General features: G+C 39.0%; 1 non-coding gene across 1 annotated transcript; it reads right to left on the minus strand.

Moving 5' to 3' along the window:
* Nucleotides 1–754: 754 nt before the first annotated feature.
* On the minus strand, nucleotides 755–964 carry LOC118151721 (small nucleolar RNA U3). The gene has a single exon (XR_004740147.1). It is a non-coding gene; the product is annotated as a small nucleolar RNA U3 (small nucleolar RNA).
* Nucleotides 965–5,668: the final 4,704 nt, after the last annotated feature.

The following is a 5,668-nucleotide window of genomic DNA, read 5'->3' on the forward strand; positions in this document are numbered from 1 at the left end:
GCTGGGATTCTCCCCTTTTACCCACATCATGCCCATCCCTTCCTGCCTTGCTTACACCTCTTCCCAAGAGACTCCAGTCTATTCCAAAGAGAAATGTCTAACAGAATGAGTTAAGGATCAGCCAACTTTTTAAAAATATCAGCCTGTTCTGCTAGATCCTTTTCTGCTTGGGGACTTCTTCAGATGCAGCTGATTATCTTAACTCTGTTGTCATGTTCACCACTCTGGCCATTTTATCCACTCCCTCTAGACCTCATGGGTTTATGCTTCTTCCAGAGAGCTTTCTAAAGAGACAAATCACATCGATCATCTCTATATTAAACCAGCAGAGATTTTTTGTTGATAACCAAAATTATATCAATATATTAATTAGTAATACTTAATGGTATTAGTTAATTAAGTATATCAGGAATGCATTACTTACCAGCAGAGACAGGCTCTCAGGGGCTTCAGGCAGTCAGGATTCTTTTATGTCACACCTTTCTTATCTTTGCAGAATAACTGTCAGCGGGTACAGTATCCGCTGTACTCAGGAAGACATCCAGGGAAAGTGATTTCAGAGACTGGTAGGAATGGGATATTAGTAACTGGGCTCTAACACTGAAAAGTCTGGTAGTTTTCTTTCTTTTCTTTTCTTTCTTTCTTCCTTTTCTTTCTTTCTTCATTCCTTTCTTTCTTATCTTTCTGACTCTCTTTCTTCTTTGTTTCTGTCTCTTCCTTTCTTCTCTCTCTTTCTTTCTTGCTTTCAACGATAAGCTTTCAGACTGCATCCTTTCCCTTACTGTCCCAGAGGAAGACGAAAACGGTCATCCGTGGCAAGTGGTAGTTGCAGCAAAGCAACACCAAGAGCCAGCTTCACACTCAGGACAGAATACTGCCTGTCTTCCTCATGGGTTCCATTGCTCTACACGTTCAGAGGAACTTCTCTAGTAATGAGAGAAATGATCCCTGAAAGCATAGTCGTTATTCCTTTTCTTGAATCACCAGTTCTAAACCAGATGAGAGAAAAAGAAATGCCGTTGTAGCAAACTTCTTTTTCACTGGGGTACACCTAGAGGAATGTATTCTACAGACCAGAAATTCTGTCACTCAAATTGACCTGGAAATATGAATATCAGTAAGTCTAAGTGTGCAAAACGTGTGTTCCTCTAATTGCTAGCAAGCAATGAGAAGGCTTCTGATATCTAATTGCCTTTTGCCTTTCCCTACCAATTCTCTCCCTATCCTTTGCTCTGACAGAGCAGCTTCTTTCCTTCCTGTATTACTTGCTCTTTACCATGCTGTTAAGAGATCAGCAGCCCCAGTAAACAGACAACCTTGATGATCAGAAGGCATCAATATAGTTTGAGTCACTCCACTAAAAGGTTTCTCTGTAGTTTCCACATTAGCTCCTAAGAGAACTGGTACCTAGTAACATATGCCTTTCTCTCTCTCTCTCTAGTTTATCATTAGACATTCACAAATATTTCCACTCTTGAGCGCTGAGCCACCTTAGACCACTTGAGCTCACTACCACATGGCCCAGTAGCCTTCTGTCGCCACCTTAGCAACCAAAATGGTCCTTACTTTTTTGTAAGGCCTTCGTTTTCATTTAGGCCAGTCTATTGCTTTATGGAAGATGGAGGTCTATCTTCTCTTTCTTTAATGAAAGCCATTCAATAATTAAAGTATGCTGGGACCTCAATAGCTAAAGTTCTTGCTACGGCTTCTAATATATTTTCAAATTTAAATGAACTCTGAGGAATCCAGAATCCCCTTTAATAGCGAGTGGCACATTTATTTACATAAACTTTTCATGATCCCTGATCTGCCACAGACTCCAAGAAGAGGAAGAGTTTATCATTTTTTATGTCGCAATTCAAACCATTAAAAAACTAGCTCAAAGTTTGCCATAGGACTGTAGTGGGCAAACATCAAACTGACAGAGATATTCACCCCATCTCTTGAGGACCTCAAGGCCATCTTTCTAAATGGCCTATGTTATTTGTAGCTTGTTTTTTTTTTCCTTTGCAAAGATTGTATGTTAGAGGACAAAGTATAATTTTTTGGTTTTCTATTGAACACATTACAAGTCAGACTAGTGTTATACAATGCACTACTAAGCTAAAAACACTAATCTTGGCGTGACTTAACAAAGTAGGTCTCATTTTTATGTCCATCCCAACATACCTAAAAGATACAGTATACTCCTGTAGTTAATGGGGACCCATTATGACAGTGCTTCCTGTGTAAGGAACAGCCTGAAGAATTCATTCCATTCATTCTTATTATCTGCCCCCTCCCCAAAAGCACAGATCTCATACAGAACTAAAACACAGAATGAATCTTTGTTTCTCTACTGTTATTCAGTATAGTTGTTATTTGGTATTCTTTGATTCCTAGCATGAATAAAATAAATACTCAAGTACCATTACTTGAATGATTCTATGAGCAGAAGCCACAGGCCACACAGTATCTGTGAGACTTCGAACAGAATGACACTTTAACACTTTAGTTTATGATTTTAACAAACTGCTTTTATGGAATAAAAAATGGTAGATGCTTTTATAAGATCAAAAGCTTAAATGCTACAAAAAAGAATTTCAAACTGGAAGGGTGATGGCAAGTGCTTCATGTCCAGAAGAGGTCATTATTTGAAAAATAAAATCAAAGCAATAATTGCTTGAAATGAATAATGAAATTATGAGAATGATTTGGCTTGTTTCGTGTCATTTTCATAAGGAGAAGGCACATATCAAAATCACTCAGGGAATTTTTCCGTTGAACATACACCCCTTCCCTCCAGCTTAGTATATCCTCATTTTCCAACCTCTGTGTATACTGAAAGATTTTCCAAGTGATCATAGAGGCTCTTTCATTTCCACTTCTTCTCTTGCGGTGAATATTACAAATTCAGTTGGCATCAATGCATTATAATTAAATAGTCTTAGTGACTATGTTGAGGCTATATAGCATATATTGAAAAAAATGACCTCAGAATTAACAAATTTGCAAATATAGCAAAGCAGCATAAATGTATTAAAGTTCATCACGTTCCAGATAGCACATAGTGAGCACTATTCTTGTGCTAGCTGGTTTATTAATTTATTCTCTATTTATTCACGCAATGAATATCTATTAAGTGCATAAAATAGGTGCTGTGTATACAGTGATATTCCAAATAGAGCTGGTCTATGCTGTCTTGCAGAGTTCCCCAGCCAAAGTAAACTCCAGCTATCCATAGCGGTGACCGCCTCATTAGTGTTTCCTTATTGGCTATTTGTTTTCCCCTGACCCAGTCTCCTATTCCCCTACCTGTGTTTCTGAGACAACCTTCCAAATGAATAACTTGAATTGAAATACTTACATCAGGGTTTACTTCTGGGAGAACATGAACAAAGACACCAGGTGAAGTGTACTTCAAGCAGAGGGAAAGGGAGATAAGAAGGCTCTAATCCTGGCCAAGAGCTCAGCATAGGGGGCAGAAGGAAGGGCAGGGTGGCCAGAGCACAGTGAGCAGGGGAGTGCTCCAGGGGGACTGAAGAGGGGAACAATGGCCAAATGCTGCAGACTCCTGCAAGCTGTGGTATCACTTTCTATTGTTGTAACAAATTACCAGAAACTTTGTGGCTTAAAACAACATAAAGTTGGCTGGGCTAGGTTGCTCATGCCTGTAATCCCAGCACTTTGGGAGGCTGAGGCGGGCAGATCTCGAGGTCAAGAGATCGAGACCATCCTGGCCAACATGGTGAAACCCCATCTCTAGTAAAAAATACAAAAATCAGCTGGGCGTGGTGGCGCATGCCTGTAGTCCCAGCTACTCAGGAGGCTGAGGCAGGAGAATTGCTTGAACCCAGGAGGCAGAGATTGCAGTGAGCCAAGATTGAGCCACTGCACTCCAGCCTGGCGCCTGGTGACAGAGCAAGACTCTGTCTCAAAAACAAAATCAAAGAAAACAAAAAACAAACAAAAAAACCCATGAAGTTATGATCCTACAGTTTTGGAAGTCAGAAGTACAAAACGGGTCTCTCCAGGCTGGAATTCGAATATTGGCAGGACTTTCTAAAAGCCTAGAGGTGATGAATGCCTTTTCTGCCTGCCATTTTTTTTGCTCCTAACCCCGTTCCGTCCTTGCAACCAGCAATGGTAAGTCAGTTTAGTCTTTCTTACAATCCCTCACTGTCTCTGCTGTTCACCTCTTACACTTCTGAGGATCCTTGTGATTACATTAGGCCTACCTGGATAATCCAGGATTCTCTCCTCATTTTAAGGTCAGCCAATTTAACAACTTAATTTCATCTGAAGCCTTCATTCACTTTTGCCATGTGACCTTACATATTCACAGGTTCTAAATCTTTGGATGGGGGACATTGTTGTGCCTACCCTAACTATGCAAAGGAGCTTGAATTTTTAGAAGAAAGAGAGAAACCAATGGAGAATTGTAAGCTGGAGAGTGACATCATTTACTTTTGTTTTTAAAACATCCTTTTTGACTCCTAAGTGATGAGTCAATTGGAGGACAGCAAGAGTGAAAATGGGAGGATTAATTAAGAAACTATCATAAAATTTAGGGGACACGCCATGGTAGAGGACTAAGGTGATGGTATCAGAGCTTTCTGGAGGTTCAGTTAACAGAATTTGGTGAAGGATTGGATTAGGGCCAAAAGAGAGAGGAAGGTGTCAAAAATGATTCCTGGATACCTCTCTTTAGCATTTGAGTGAATAGAGATGATGGTTTACTGACATAGAAACATGGATTTAGAAACATAAAACATTCAGGTTTCAACAAGCTCATTCTTAGATGCCTGTGAAATATATACATGAATATAATCAAGTGCATATATATGAGTCTGGAATTCGAAATAGAAGTCTGGATCAAAGATACACATTTTTGAGCTACCATCATAAAGATAGTATTTATCATCGTGGGAATTAGCGCAGTCACCATAGCAGAGAGAAAGGTGATAAATGAAGAAGACAGAACCAGTCTTTTAGGCATTATATCCTGTACCCCTGGAAATTATCTGTTCGTTCTGCTATTCATTGTCCATCTGCTCCTCTTTCTATATTTGCTCTCTAGAACTTCTATGTGCTGTTTGAATCTTCTCATTCTATACTACGTGTCTCTGGACACTTCATATTTTCTATTTATTTCTTTTTACACTGCCTTCTGGATAATTTTCTCAAATCTATCTTCCAATTACAGAGTTATCTATGTCTAATCTACTAATTAACACACTCACTGAGTTTTTTTAAATTCAGTAACTAATTTGACTCCAGAAGTTCCATTTGAATCTTTACAAAATCCAAGTTTTCTGTTCTCATGTTTTTCTTTTCTTATTTGTTCTATACCTTCCTTTGTCTTATCAAACATTTACATTTTTCTTAAAGTTTCTCTTATAATGTTTAATTTTTTTTCAGTTCTTGAAGGTGCAGTTGCTTCCATTTGTCATCTGCTATTTATTCCTCAGTGATTCATTTCCTTGAGTGTTTTGAGATGTCTGTAAGATCTATCCCAAGAGGGCTTATATTTGGTGGAAAGTTTGTATGCCCTGAACTGTGCACATTTTTCTCCACAGTTGATTTTGCTTTGCCTCACTTAGCCCCTGGGAGGGCACCAGCTGTGTATTAGTTTTAATGTGAAGAGCCTAAGCTTAGACATTATTTTTCATGGCTTGGTTTTTTTTCT

The sequence above is a fragment of the Callithrix jacchus genome, chromosome 2, assembly GCF_049354715.1.
Source record: "Callithrix jacchus isolate 240 chromosome 2, calJac240_pri, whole genome shotgun sequence".
Lineage (NCBI taxonomy): Eukaryota > Metazoa > Chordata > Mammalia > Primates > Cebidae > Callithrix > Callithrix jacchus.